Genomic DNA, 17,173 nt, shown 5'->3' on the forward strand with positions numbered 1-17,173 from the left:
TGACTCACCACTGAGGCTGAGATTTATAGGAAATAAACTGAAGCAATAGGAATGGGAGAAAAATGAGGGAAGAGTTGAAAATCCAAAGACTTGATGAAGATAAATACTGTATAGTGAAAGTAATGAAGTGAGAGGCTGAAATAAATGGAGGCTCTGATCAGAGATTAGTATTTTGAAATTTATTATATTGGAGGTAATAAAAATATAAGTGATGATAAAATCTAGCTGAGGCCAGGGGAATGGTTGTCTAAAGGAAGGTGGAAGCTGAGAGAACTGGGATCCAGGATGTCAAACATCCATGAGAATAAGGTGTCTAGTGGTCTAGCCACATATACTTTGAAGTCATTATAGAGGCTGTGATGATTTGAAATAAAAAAGAAATACTGTGAGCCGTGTGCCCAAGGGCCTCAACGGATGACAATATCAAAGGATGATAAATAGAGGTGAAGCTTCAAAGATAGGAAAGTTTGTGCATGAGCCAAACAGCATTGCTTGGGAAGTAGCAATGAGAGTTAAGGAAGTGCAGATTCCGTCTGTGACTAAATGGAGTGGGAATGAATGAAGCATGTCCCTGCAGGAGAAACTGGCAGGCACAGGGAGAGTCAGACTGTGGCCGAGTCCAAATGTTGAAAAAAATATTTGGATGAGAATTTATGCATGTTTAAAACGTTGGTCAGACATTGAAAAGTAATCAGGGGGAGGGAAATGCAGAGTAAATTAGGGATGATATTAGAGAAGAGGAAAGTTGATCAAGGAACTTGAATTTTACACATAGCTGTGAATGGAAAATTATGAAGTATGAAGAGCATTATTCAAAGTGTGGCAATGACGGGGCTGCAAAAAGTAGCAAAGTCCAAATAATGAAATTTAATAGACTGTGTTTATAAGTTTTTACTTTAACCTAAGAACGTTGGGGAGAAATTGAACATTTTGGGCAACAAAATGTCATAGCCCGATTCTCGATTTGAAATATTGTTCCGACTTCAGGGAGACTAGATTCGGGGCAAATGATGCTTGAAGTAGGGAGAACAATTAAGAGGCTCATGTAGCAAACCAAAAGAAAGATGATGATGGACAGATTTAGAATCACTGAGTGGGATGGGGAAAAGTGGGTCACTATAAGAGATACTTCAGGATGATTACTTGACAGGATTGTCATGTCAAACTCACGGAGAAGTTGTCAGATGATATGTGAAAAATACTGATGTAAGTGACACTGATGCAAAGTTTCGTTAAGAGTACTAGTTTTGTAGGTTTTATATATGCATTGATGTTCTGAGCCACCAAACTATCCCCCTTGTCACAGAGTCTGGAAACCTAAAAACTGTATTGCCCAGAATCCTTTGCCAGCAGGGTCTTATTTTATACTGCAACAGGAAAGTAAAGTTTTGAGATTCAAAAATCAGAAGGAAATATATTTTCCTTCCTTTAGAGGCTTCAAGGAAGTGGGTGAACAGACTACATATATGAAGCTCTCATCGGTTTCCTGGAAAATTCCTTTGATTCTGGAGCTTCAGTGCTCCAGGAGTCTGAAATCATTAACAGTGATTTCCTGCATCACTTGCACTTCCTACTTGCATTAAATACAGCAATGCTTCTCCCTGGTCCAAGTTCTGCTAGCTCTTCAGATGTAAGCATCTAATTCCCTCTGTCCTCTCTGAGTTAGAGTCATTTCTGTTTTTTCCCTAATCAAACCCTTAACTGATTCAGAATTTTGTAAAATAAATGGCTCAGTGATGGGAAACTTGAATTGGTTAACTGACTCAGTCTTATTTGAAAACAATAATGAAATAATTACTAAAATAAATGAAATATTAGTAGGCTCCAGCATGCCTGTAGTTGCCTGAAAAGAAATGTTTCTTCAATGTATGGCTTTGAGAGACCACAATGATTATTGCAATAGAACCTAATAGAGGAAATAAAGCCTCTAAGTACTTTGAGATGGCTAGTTCTGACTGTGTGGTTAGCTTACAAAAAAAATTACAAATTCAGGGCTTTAAATTTTTGGCTCAAGGCAAGACCAAAAACAAAATTAAAAACAAGATTCTATCAATATTACTGCTTTTAAAAACTCTCTAATCTAGTGAGGTGGATGGACCTAGAGACTGTCATACAGAGTGAAGTAAGTCAGAAAGAGAAAAATAAATACCGTATGCTAACACATATATATGGAATCTAAAAAAAAAAAAAGGTTCTGAAGAACCTAGGGGCAGGACAGGAATAAAGACGCAGACGCAGATGTATAGAATGACTTGAGGACACAGGGAGGGGGAAGGGTAAGCTGGGACGAAGTGAGAGAGTGGCATGGACATATATACACTACCAAATGTAAAATAGATAGCTAGTGGGAAGCAGCCGCATAGCACAGGAAGATCAGCTCTGTGCTTTGTGACCAGCTAGAGGGGTGGGATAGGGAGGGTGGGAGGGAGATGCAAGAGGGAGAAGATATGGGGATATATGTATATGTATAGCTGATTCACTTTGTTATAAAGCAGAAACTAACACACCATTGTAAAGCAATTATACTCCAATAAGGATGTTAAAAAAAAAAGCTCTCTAGTCCCCTAGAACCTCAGGGTCAATGTTAAAAATAAGACCAAAGTAAACCTTTCAGGGTCCAAAATTACAGTTCATGGATATTCACAGAGTCATTCATAAACTCTGTAGGGCCCTTATATGAAACTCAAAGCATTGAATGAAAGAAAAAATGTGACACAATAATTTAGAATGATGATATTTAGTAAATTCTGGTGATTATGAATAGTCTGAACCTCAAAATTTCACTGTCTTCCTTGGCAACAGAACCATTTCCTTCTCATCTGCCTGAGATCAGTCTCCTCATATTGGAAGACCCTATAATGAGGCAATTTGCTTATTTCAAAGGGTTGCTTCTCTTCAAGACCTATCCCCACCAAATTTCAGTGCCTACATACTGATAACAAAAGTTAAATCCCAGTTCATTCTAAAGAAATGGTTTCCTTCCAGCTTGCCCTGGAAGGAGGGAACATATAAACCAAAATAATTCTAATTGTTTTGTCAATTTATATCAGAAGAAAATTAGAGAGTATGTGTAGGAATGGATTTTGAGGGTGCATACCAGAGAAGAAGAAACATAATAAAATGCAGGGATGTTGATAAACAGAACATGTCTCTGGTCCACCATATCAGAGTGGGAAGGAGAAGTAGCAAATACCGTAACAGACTTGGTAAAAATCAAGCTTGGCCTCACAAAAATTCAGAATGCAGAACCATGCCACTTTGACAAAGTTTTTAGATTTCAAAGCCTTGCCAAAGTGTCCTCCAAAATCGAAGAAAAATTGCTCTGCTTTACTCCCCATACCACTAAAAAGAGACAAGATTTTTTTTGTTCTCTTGGGATTCTGCAAGCAGATACCACATTTGAGCATGCTGCCCCCAACCATTTACCAAGTAGCCCAAAGCCACAGGATTTGAGTGAGGATGAGAGTAAGCAAATGCTCTGCAGGCAGTAGAGACCTGAGAACAAGATGCTCAGCCAATTAGACCTTGTGAAGCAGAAGATGCAAAGATGCTCAAAGTGCCTATTGCCAATCGGGATGCAATATGCAGTCACTAGTCATTTGAAGCAAAGCAATGGCCTCTTCCACAAACAACCATTTTCACTTTGAGCACCAACTGCTGGATTGCTATTATATTTGTACATAGTAACTAATTTTACGTTTTATTCTTCTTGTCTTCCCACATTACTTTATATGTGGTATGTGTATAGTGTTTTTATTTATATTTCTATTTTTTCTTTTAAGTTATAGAATGTAAAGATAGTTTGTAACTGAACAGGAAGTACAACAATCATTACACAGAGATGGATACGATAACTCATGGGATTTTGTGTCTCTCCTCTCCCTCCCCCCACCCACACCAGGGTGAGGTGTGGGGACAAACAACCTCATTTGTATAAGACTGTTAGACCAGGGAAGAAAGAATATAGCAAAACATCCATCATCATGTTAGAGGGATACATGCTGTTGCTTTTATATTATTTTTAAGAGTTAAATGTCAATAGAAGTATTTCTTAGATACCAGGAATCCAAGGGGGAGGACTGAATCACATATGGTTGTTGATATTTAACACTACCCCCATCATTCTAAAGGCTTTAGAATCCAAAAACTACACTTTCCAGGTTCTTGTCAGCAGAATTCCAGCTTAGATTTTAATAATAAGCATTTGTGTGAAATTAGGTAGGTAGAAAGCAGAAGTCATTTTTCTCCTCCAGTAGTGGCTCATATGTATGTACCTAGGCAGTAAGTGTAACCTTCAGAGGGATCCTGACCGTCTTCAAATCATTTTCCTCATTTCAGCAGACAGCAGAGTTCATAGACAGTTTGCACTTTCTGGTTTCCCCAAAGCCAGCAGTGGTTCTTTCTGACCTTTACTCACCCAGCCCTTTCAATAGTTTTGTTAAGAATCGAATTCCCTATATTAAGTCCTGTCTACCAAAATATCTACATTCCTGACTAAACTCTGACTTACATAATATAGTAAAATGGAAATAAAAAGTGAACTCTAATCAATTTTAATGAAGAAAGAAAAAAAAAAAGTAAAGTTTAGCCTAACAATTGTGATATTTGGTTCTGACCTCATCCCTCCAAGTGTATCATGTATACACATTTTTGTTATTCTTTATGATCATTCCCTCAAGGAAGGTGTCTCCAAATAACTTTTTTCTTTTCCATATATATATATATAATTTGCTATATATATATATATATAATTTCTTTCTATATATATATATATATATATATATATATATATATATATATATATATATATATATAAACTAGCTAACTCCACATTTGGGATTTTCTGGGATTAAATAAAATGTTACTACAGCAAGTACTGTAATCAAGTAAGAAACAAACTATTTTTGAGGAACTGCTGTAAACGCTAAAATTGTAATGGTCAGGCAGCAATTAAGAGATATGAAGAGATTGTCCCAAATCATTCAAAATAATTTTCTGAAACTCAGTTTTCTTGTAAGTAACATGAAGATAATAACACCTCATAAAATGTATAAGAAATAAATGAAATAAAATATGAGCAAATCACATTGTTAACAGTAATTTGCAGTACAATTGATAGTTACTGTTTTTGTTACTACTATAATGTGGATTTATAATTCTAACATTTTAATCATTATTTAAACAGATGTGCCTTATTATGTGGTGATTTCTTCATGATAAATCTGCCATAATTAAAAGAAAAATAAAGAAGATTTATTTAGCATTCTTTCTGGGAAAATAAAGTTAGCATTCTTTCTGCTAAATTTATTTAGCATTAAAGGAATTCTACTAATACCACTGCTGGCAAATAGGACGTTTCTGAAAATGTATTCTAAATTGGTTTCCCAGCTGTTCACATCACCACAGCCACTACAAGATTCAAATGACTGCTACTTTGGTCTCTTATTCCCTCCACCTGGCCCTCATGTAAAGGCCAACTGAATAAACCAACTGATTATGGCTGGTGAGAAAACTAATAATTATCCTAAATGTCCTCACAATACATTGATGACCACTAATCTCAAATGGGCCCTTGATGTTGCTGAACTTTCATTTTACATTTCTCTAAGCTATTTACTCTCTTCGTTGGCTTTTCACACCTTTCCCTCTCTCTTGAAATTTTGACACCATCTCATTCATTCTAGAAAGCTCAGATCCTATTTAGTGTAAAAAGTTTTTCTAAATCTAAAAATAATTTCCATCAACTCCCACCATATCTACACTCATATGCTTTGAATGCCTGCTTTCTGCTGTCCCTTTTCCTTTTATGAAATCAATTGTCCATATTCCTAAGGGAAGCCTCCCCAATTTCTGTACTAGATACTATCTTTTTTGGACCTTTTAATGGCTGGAGCCCAGTAACTCTCTAAAATTGCAATGTATCTTTCTCTGTTGGATCATTCATAAGACTATACAAACATGCTCTTTTTTTCTTTCATGTTCAGAAAACATATCCAATCCCAATTCAGTCTGCAGTTACCGTACCATTTCTCTGCTCCTCTGTAAACTCCTCATGAGAACTGGCAATGCTAACTATCTCTCTTCTTATTCTATCTTAAACGTCCTTTAAGGAGTGTTTGCCTGCAGCCATGCCATCAAAACGTATGTTGTCATGACACTGATGCCTTAAGTTTGTTAAATCCAAGGATTAATTCTCAATCCCCCTACAATTTCAATACACTTGACCAAGTCCTCACTTCCACAACTCATCACTTGGATTCTAAGGCTTCATCTTCTGTAGGTTTTCATTCGATCACACTTACCTCCTTTTTTGGTTCCTTCTCATTTTTTCAACCTCTTAATATTGGGTCTTGGCCTTGGACGATGTATGAGTTTACTAGGGCAGCTGTAACGAAGCACCAGGAACTGGGTGGCTTAAATAAGAAATATATTTTCTAACAGTTTTGGAGGTTTGAGATCAGGTTGCCAGTGGGTTGGTTCCTTCCAAGGGCTATGAAGGAGAATCTGTCCTATGCCTCTGTCCTAGGTTCTGATGGTTTACTGGCAATCTGGCGTTCCTTGGTTTGTAGACCTATCACCTCATCTCTGCTTTCATCTTCCTATGGCATTCTTCCTGTGTCATGTTTATGTCCAAATGTCTCCTTTTTATAGGGACACAGGTCATATTGGATTAGGGGCCCACCCTACTCTAGTATGACCTCACCTTAATTAATTACATCTGCACTGACCATATTTCCAAATAACATCACAATCTTAGATATTTCAACATATAAATGTTTTAAGGGGACATAATTCAACCCAAGAGAAATGATTTCTTGAACACATGTTTTGCACGGCTCATCTCGATTTATAATTTACATTGTGTCTACGCACTAAAGACTCTCTAATTTATACCCTAGGCTAGACTTCTCTGAATTCCATACTCATATATCCAAATATATTTTCAATATTTCTGCTTTGATATATAACAGGCGTCTCAAACATAGCAGTCTTGTAAAATGAACTCTCATATAATCTCAAACCAGGGCAATAACATAGACCATGCTGAGCACTCCAAAAGCCTCCCACGTGTCTGATAAGTATTCCCAATCGTCAATCTCTCCCTTCTCCAGGAGTAAATAATACTCTGACTTTAATGGCATTCACACCTTTGTTTTTTAAATTATGATTATCTAAACAATATAATCTAACATTACTATTTTTGAACTCATGTATGATTGAAATTATACATGATGTATCTGGCCGTGTCTTGCTTCTTTCATTCAAAATTATATCTTTAACATTTTTTTTCAAGTTATTGCCTTTCACTGTGTTTTATTCATTGTGAAATAGTATTTCATAGCAAGATTATCTCATGATTTGTTTGTCTTCATATTTCAGCCTTTATAAACATTGCTGTTATGGACATTCTTGAATATGTATCCTGGTGCTAATTAGCATGAATTTCTATGGCTATATGCATAGGTATAGAATTACACTGCCATAGGTATGTTTATCTTCACTTGTACTGAATACTGCAGAATATTTTTCAAAGTTGTTCTATCCAAATTTGGTCAGGAAAATGGAAGTCACTTTCTATATTCTATATTTGAGGGGTTTATATTTCAAAACCTGCTTTTCATTGTAGCAAAAGTTAAGAAACTGAAAAAGCCACCCAAACAACCACCCCCATAGGATCCTTATGTTAATAGCTGGTTAGAAGAAACTCAGGATATTCAAATATGAACTTGAGTAATACAACCACAGGCTTCTTAACACAATTATATAAAGAAAACAGCCTAGAAATGTAAAATGAGAAATGAAACATTTGGCAGACAAAATAACTTCAGAAAAATATTACCTCAAAGCAGAAGAAATATAACAAAGCAGTGTTATTCAGTGTGGTGTATATACATTGCATTAATGGCGCTAAATAATGTCCCCTCCCATTCTGGCTCTAAGCCTTGTCATGTGACTTGCTTTAACCAATGAGATATTAAAAATATGGTATCAGCAGAGGCTTGACAAAACTCTTGTGCACTTCTGATTGCTCGTTATCCTTTTGCCCTTGCTATGAGAACAAGCTCGTGATAGCCTACTGAATAATGAGAAACCACATAAGCAGATATTAAGACATCTTAGCTGAGCCATAATAGACCTGCTAACCCCAGTCTACCTGCCAGCATGACAAAGACAAAAATGTGAACCTAGTTAAGATGATCTCAACCTGGCCCAAAAAGCAGAACTGAACTGTTGGCCCACAGATTTGTTTTAAACTGCTAAGCTTTGGAATGGTTTGCTATACTGTATAATTGTTGCAATAAATAACTGCTATTAGCACCATGAAAAAGAAGTGCAGAAACTGAGAAAAGAGAATATGAAACAAGAAGATGTGAAATGGAAAGGCAGAAAATAAATTGGAAAAAATGACAACAATCTTTTCATAAATGAACACGTAATTATGAGATGTATAGAGGAGATTGTATATGATCAAAAGTGCATTAAGAGAAATAGACAACAGATAAGAGAAAAATACAGGGAAATCAACAGAAATTGAGAAGAGATCTAAAAAATGGATGAGAGAAATACATAAGACATGAAAGACAGGCAATGGATCTCTAATATACATATATGTAATGCTCTGAAATTTAAAAATTAATAGTTAATTTAAAATATTTTCTAATAGTCTTTTATATTAGTAGGTTTCCCTGTTTTTCAGGCATGAACTTATTTATGATAATTGGGCTTCCCAATTATGAAGCTTTATATCTCTTATAAATTCTGGAGAAAATACCAGCCATTGCATCTATAAATATTGCCCTCATCTTACAACTTCTCTGTTTCTTTCTGAAACTTAGTTTGCATATATGGTAGATGTTCTCATTCCATCCCCCATGAATCTTACCCTTCTTTTGCATTTTCCATCTCTTTGTTCCGCTGTACTGAAATTTCTTTGTATCTGCTTTTCATTTTATTAAGTTTTTCCCTCAGCTATTTCCAAACTTCTTTTAAAAATACCCATAGAATTCTTGGAAATGGCAGAGTAGGGAACTCTAAGGGTCTATTCCTCCACAGAAACAAGGAAAACCTGGCAAAAATGGTCACAATCAGTTTTATTAGAACTCAAAGGTTGACAGCAGCCAAGTGAACTCTCAATCAACAAAAAGGCAACTGAAACACATAGGAGAGATGTGTGGCATTTTAACTTACCCTTGTCTTATCTACCCTACCCAGTTCATTGGTGGTCTGTGGGTTCCTGGTTCTAGAAGTAACAGAGCTGACTTTGTCCTCAAGAAATTCTGGTTGTCTTTTTTGGCTAGCCCAGAGGACTAACTCAAAAAGCTTGCCTTTATTTTCACTAACTCTGAATCAATCAGGGTGGAAAATCAGCAATTCTGAGGACATTCCGTGAAAACACTGAAAGGCAAAGGAATAAGGCACTGCCACCTGGGGCAAAAGATAATGGTTGAGTCAAACAGTAAACATACTGAAAGTCTGGGAAGAAAAGCTGGGGAGTGTGATACTTTAGAGAATAAGAGTTTTGAAAAACTCCCATGCATGCTGAGGAGTATAGATTTACGTTCAGGCCAAATGCAGGACACATGCTCAGAAAATGCTAATCATTAATCTCTGGCTGACTTTTTTTTAACTGTCTTTACCATTTTTAAGAGTGTAGTTCAATATAGTTAAGGGCATTCACAGTGTTGTGCCACCAGTCTTCAGAACACTATCCTTCTAGGAAAACTGAAACTCTATGCCCATTAAACAACAACTCACCATTTCTCCTACCTCCAAGCCACTGGTAACCACCATTCTGCATTCTGTTTCTATGAAACTGAATACTTTAATACCTCATATAAGTGTAATCATACAGCATTTGTATTTTGGGACTGGCTTATTTCACTTACCAAAATGTCCTAAAGATTATGTTGTAGCATTTGTCAGAACTTCCTTCTTTTTTAAGGTTGAATAATATTCCATTGTGTGTATATACCACATTTTGTTTATCTGTGTGTTGATATTTGGTTGCTTCTACCTTTTGTATATTGTGAATAATATTGCTATGAACATGAGTATGCAAATATCTCTCTGAAATCCTGCTTTCAATTCTTTTATAAATATACCCAGAAGTGGAATTGCTGAATCCTGAATCATTTGTTAACCCTAGTTTTAATTATTTGAAGAATGATTATACTGTTTTGCATGGCAGCTACACCATTTTACAGTGCACAGGAGTGAAAATTTTTCCAGTGCTTACTGATACTTATTATTTATTTATTTTTTATAATAGCCATCTTGATGGGTGTGAAGTGATAGTTCACTGTGGCTTTGGTTTGCATTTCTCAAATGACTAGTGATATGACCATCTTTTTATATGCTGAGCCATTTATGTATCACCTTTGGAGAAATCATTATTCAAATCCATTGTCCGTTTTTAAATTGCATTATTTGTTTTGTAGTTGAGTTGTAGAAGTTCTTTGTATATTCTGGATATTAATCTCCTATCCAATATGTGATTTTCAAATATTTTCTCCCATTCCATAGATTGCCTTTTTAGTCTGTTGATTTTGGCCCATTGATACACAGAAGTTTAAAATTATGTAGTCCCATTTGTCTGTTTTTGCTTTTGTTGCCTGTGCTTTTGGTGTTATAACCAAAAACTCATAGTCAACTCCTTATGTTTTCTTCTAGGAGTTTTATAATTTAGGTCTAATATTTGTCTCTAATTAATTTTTTTTTATTTTTTTTATTTATGGCTGTGTTGGGTCTTCATTTCTGTGCGAGGGCTTTCTCTAGTTGTGGAAAGCGGGGGCCACTCTTCATCGCGGTGCGCGGGCCTCTCACTATCGTGGCCTCTCTTGTTGCGGAGCACAGGCTCCAGACGCGCAGGCTCAGTAACTGTGGCTCACGGGCCCAGCTGCTCCGCGGCATGTGGGATCTTCCCAGACCAGGGCTCGAACCCGTGTCCCCTGCATTGGCAGGCAGATTCTCAACCACTGCGCCACCAGGGAAGCCCTCTAATTAATTTTGATTTAAATTTTGATTTGGGTGGAAGATAACATTCTATATTTATTCCTTTAAAAAAAAAAATTACAGTTTTCCCAACATCATTTGTTAAAGAGATAGTCCTTTCTCCATTGAGTGTTGTTGGTATGTTTTTGAAAATTATTTGACCATAGAGAAGGTTTATTTCTGGGCTCTCTATTCTGTTCCATTGGTCTATATGTCTGTCTTTATGACAGTATCACACTGGTTTGATTACTGTAGCTTTGGAATATGTTATGAAATCAGGACAAGTGAGTTCTCCAACTTATTCTTCTTTTTCAAGATTGTTCTGGCTATTCAGGGTCCCTTGAAATTCTATATAATTTTAGGATAGGTTTTTCTATTTTTGGAAAAATGCCATTAGGATTTTTATAGGGATTGCATTGAATCTGTAGATTGCTTTGAGTAGTACTGACACCTTAAAAGTATAGTCTTCCAATTCAAGAACATGAGTTATCTTTCCATTTTTTTGTGTGTCTTTTAAAATTTCTTTTAGCAATGTTTTGTAGTTTTCAGTGTGCAAGTCTTTTCCCCCCTGGTTAATTTCATTGCTAAGTATTTTATTCTTTTTAATGCATTGTTATGGAATTGTTTTCATAATTTGCTTTTCAGATTGTTCATTGTTAGTATATAAAATGCAATTGATTTTTGCATGTTGATTTTGTGTCCTGCTACTTTAGTGAATTTGTTTATTAGTTCTAACAGTTTTGTTTGTTTTTCCACCTATAAGATCATGTCATCCAAACAGCCAACAGGTACATAAAAGAATGTTCAACATCACTAATCATCAGGGAAATGCAAATCAAAACTATGATGAGACATCACTTCACATTTGCTAGAACAGCTGTCATCAAGAAGACAAGAGATAACAAGTATTGGCAAAAATGTGTAGAAAAGGGAACCCTTGTACATTGTTGTTGGGACTGTAGATTGGTTCTGCCACTACGCGAAATAGTATGTAGGTTCCTCAAAAAATAAAAAATAGAACGATTATATGATCCAGCAATTCCATTTCTGGTTATATACCCAAAGGAAATGAAAACAAGATATTGAAAAATTATATGCACTCCCATATTTAGTGCAGCATTATTCACAGTAACCAAGATATGGAAACAACCTATGTACAACAGTCAATCAGTGAATGAATGAATAAAGAAAATATGGTGTGTATGTGTATATATATATATATATATATATATATATATATATACACACACACATACATAGGAATATTATTCAGCCATGAGAAAAAAGGATATCCTGCCATTTGCAACAACATGGATGGGACTTGAGGACATTATGTTAAGTGAGACGTCAGACAGAGAAAGACAAATACTTGATGGCATCACTTATATGTGGAATCTAAAAAAGCTGAACTCATAAAAACAGAGTAATATGGGGGTTACCAGTGACTAGAGGGTGGGGGAGTAAGGAAGATGATGGTTAAGTATACAAGCATGCAAGAAATAAGTAAATGAGTAAATAAGCCCTGGAGATCTAATGCACAGTATAGTGATTGTACACAACAATACTGTATTATAAACATCTAACTTGCTAAGAGATTAAATCTTAATTATTCCCAGCACAAACACAAACAAAATAATGATAATTATGTAACATAATAGAGGTGTTAGTAACGCTACAATGGCAATCATATTGCAGTATATAAATGTATCAGATACACATGTTGTACACCTCAAAGCTGATTTGTCATCAGAAACCATGCAGACTAGAAGGAAGGGAATGACATATTTAAAGTGCTGAAAGAAACAAAAGATATCAACTGAGAATTCTGTATTTGGGAGAACCATTCATAAGAATGAGGAGAAATTAAGATATTCCCAGATAAACAAAAGCTGAGGGATACTGTCAATAGTAGACCTGTGCTACAACAAATGTTAGTCTTTCATGCTGAAATAAAATGATACTAGAGAGTAACTTGAAGCTATATAATGAAACAAATAATTCTAGTCAAGGTGACTACATAGATAAATATAAAATCCAGTGTTTTTATATTTTTGTTTTGTATCCTATTTTTTCCCTATATGTTTTAAACGACAAATGCATAAAACTATAATTATACATTTACATTAATGGGTACATGATGTATAACAAAAATAACAACTTAAAGTAGGAGGGAAAGACCAGTATAGGAGCAGTTTTTGTATACCATTGAAATTAAGTTGTTATTAATTCAAAATATTGTTAGGAACTTAAGATGTTAAATGTAATCTCCAGGATAGCTACTAATAAAATAAATAAAATATACCCATAAAAGGAAATGAGAAGGGAATTAAAATGGCACATATTACAAAAAATAAATGAAATAATAAACCTGTAATGGGAGACTTGAGAACAAAAGAGATATAAGACAGAGAAAACATATAGCAGGATGACAGAAGTAATTTATTCTAAACCAGTAATTATTTTGGGGGTAAATTGATTAAACTCTCCAATTTAAGAGCAGATATTAGCAAAATGTATTTTAAAAAATGATTCAACTATATGCTGTTTAGAGGACACTCACTTTAGATCCGAAGACACATAAATCGAAAGTGAAAAGATGGCAAAAGATCTTCCATGAAAATAGCAACTGAAAGAAAGCAGAGGTGGCGATACTTAATAACAGAAAAAAATAGATTTTAAGATAAAAATCATCACAAGAGACAAAGAAGACATTATATAATGATGACAGGGTCAATTCAACAGAAATATATATATATATATATATATATATATATATATATATATATATATCATCAGACCCACCTAATATATAGAGCAAATATTTATAGAATGGCAGAAAGAAGTAGACAGCAGCACAATAATAATGAGGCAATTCCCCACTTTCAGTGATAGAACAGGCAGACAAAAAATCACTAAGGAACAACACTGTATGACAACACTAATGGACATATACAGAACATTCCACCTGACAACAGCAGAATACACATTTTTCCTAAGTGCACATGGAACATTCTCCAGGATAGTCCACATGTTAGGCCACAAAATAAGTCTCAGTAAAGAAGACAAACTATGGAAAATATCTTTTCTGATTGCAGTGGAATGAAACTAGAAATTAATAGCTGAGGAAAACTGGACAATCCACAAATACGTGGAAATTAAACAAAATCTCTTAAACAACCAAGAGGTAAAAATAAATTTCAAGGGAAATTAGAAAATAACCTGAAGCAAATCAAAAAGAAGTTCAAGCTAAATGCAAAGCTAGAAGAAGGAAGAAAATAATGAAGATTAGTGTGAAGATAAATGAATTAAGAGAATAGAAAAATTATGGAGAAAAATCGATGAAAGCAAAAATGGGTTCTTTGAAAAGATTACCAAAATTGAAAATTTTTTTCCAGATTAAGAAAAAGAGAAAGAAGACTAAAATTACTTAATCAGAAATGAAAGTTGAGACATTACTACAAACCTTACAAAATATTAAGTATTATAAGAGAATACTATGAACACTGGGATGCCAATACATAGGATAACCTCGATAAAATGCACAAATTTTTAGAAGTACACAAACTCATAAAACTGGCTCAAGAAGGAATAAAAAATCTGAATAGAACTCTTAACAAGTAAAGACACTGAACCAGTAATCAAACACCTTTTAACAAAAGAAAATCCACGACCAGATGACCTGTGATGTCAGTTCTACTGAACATCTAAAGAAGAATAAACACTTCTCAAATTCTTTTAAAAAGTAACATAAAAGAGGAAGGAACACTTCCCTGCTTAATGGATACAGGGTTTCCTTTGGGGATGACAAACAAGATATCTGGAACTACCTATTGGTGATGGTTGTACAGCATTGTAAATGTACTTAATGTCACCGGGTGGTACTTTAAATTGGTTAAAATGGTAAAGTTTATGTTAAGTGCATTTTATTACACACACATATACAAACACAAAAGCCTTAGAGCTTTACATTTTCATGATTATATTATTTTCATTTCTGAGGTTAATATTTGGACATTTTAAACTGTGAATAATCGATTTTTATGCTCTCTTTTTCCTTTCCATATTTTAGATTCCCTCTTTTATTTTTAATGCATTAAATACACATATTTTCCATTCTATAGATGATAATTCCAATATCTAAGGTACTTTTATTTGATCTGGCTGCATATTTCATTAACTGACTATCATTTATATTGCTTTACTGCCTCATTTGCTTTGTGATTACCTTTATTGGGAATTCACTGTATTTGTGGGAAATCCTTGTGACCAAGACTGAAGTTTAGTTTCTTCAGAGGACATTTGCATTTGTCCCTGCAACAGTGGCAACACGTGATCGCCTCATGGGATACTTTAAACCTTATTCTCCTGGGGTTGTCAGCCCACATAGGTAATGTGAATTTGAACCACAAAACCACATGAGCACCAACTTGTGGTTAAGAATTCTGAAATCCAAAGCTAAGATAGATAAGCTTTGAACATTCTATCTTCACAAATGACTACTTTTCTGTTTTACTTATTTTTCCGGGTTCACTCTTTTCACTGCTTGAATCCCAGCTTTATGTGTGATCCCTGATTTGATCTTTCACTTTGTGTGGGCTCTGAGCAAACAAGTGCTATTAAAATCAAAGCTCTATATTAAGGGATGTACACCTTTTCCCAGGGAAGCCATGGACTTGACTTCACTTATTACTGTGGATTTATGCTTTCTATTTGCTTTCTGCCTCTAAGGATTACTCTGATTTTATTGCTAGCTCAGACATGCATTTTAAACTCTTCTTTTAAAAATTATATTCAACATTTTCTGGCGTTTTTGGAGTAGGATGTTTTGGGTATCTCTTCTGACATATTGCTAGATATGATATAGTCTCATCTTGTTTTTGTCAGGGCCTAGCACTGTATCATTGTCCAAATTACCCTAATGATAAATGAATCCACCAATTCTCCTTGTCAGTCTATCTGTGTGATCATTAGTGCTTTCACCAAGTATTTCCAGTTCTTTAACTTTCATGGACAGGGTTGGATCGCCTGCCATCAGTTTGAAGTTAGAGTTCGCCACGTAGCTTTATTTGGCCATTGAAATGTGAGTGAAAGTGAAATGTGTAACTTCTGCCCAGAAAATTTCAGAGACAGTGAGTGATTCCGCTCATCCCACTCCTGCCCCACAGGTTGAGTACAGGTCAAGATAAAGCCTTTTTCTGGATGGGTCCCTGAGGGATTATGATGACCAGGGACAGTTCCTCCTCATGTGGACCTGCATTAGAAATGCAGGCTGTATAAGTTATTGTTTCATTGTCTTGAGCCACTGAGGTTTGGGGAAGTTTTTGTTACCATAGCATATTTTAGCCATACTGTTGGCTCTACGGTCAAATACCATTACCTTTTTAGCTCAATCCAGTACCTACTACTTCATGGTGACTTCCCTGAGGTTTCTCCAAAAATAGTCACTCCTCGCTCTGTACTATACTGATAAAAATATCAATAAAAATGACTAATTGTTTACTATTAGCAAGTTGCTGTGTTAAGACTTTTACTGTGAAGATGTATATTATCTCTATTTTACAAATGAGACTTTTACTGTGAAAGAAATCTCTATTTTACAAGTGAGACTTTTACTGTGAAGATGTATATTATCTCTATTTTACAAGTGAGAAATAGAAGGCTTTAAGAAATTGAGGAACACGCATATTGCTCATGTGATCTCTGTCATAATTTTTACCGAGATTACAGTTATTGGTTTATTCATGTATTATCCCAGTTAAAATTAGAACATCTATTAACTTCATAACCACCAGTCCCAGCCCAGTGGGATGCATACAGTAGATGCTCAATTCTTAAATTTTTTTTCTAATTAAAAAAATACACTGAAAATTTAAAGATGAAAGATAATATAATTGATAATATAACAAATACGGTTACGTTTACCCCTCTGAGAAGGTCTTAAAAGGGATTTGGTTTATTTCTTTATACTTTTTCTATGCATGTAAAATTTGTAGATTGTTGTCAGAATATTCTGTGTGTACATTTGTAGATTGAATTTCATGTTTAAATACAAATATTACGCATTCCATGCTCTTGACGTCTATATTAATGACTAAATAAAATGCAATCATATGGGTAAATCCACAATTTACTTCACATTTCCTGTGATATTATTAATTTCATCCATTCTTTAATTAAAAAA

This window comes from Eubalaena glacialis, chromosome 15 (genome assembly GCF_028564815.1).
Source record: "Eubalaena glacialis isolate mEubGla1 chromosome 15, mEubGla1.1.hap2.+ XY, whole genome shotgun sequence".
NCBI classification, from domain to species: domain Eukaryota; kingdom Metazoa; phylum Chordata; class Mammalia; order Artiodactyla; family Balaenidae; genus Eubalaena; species Eubalaena glacialis.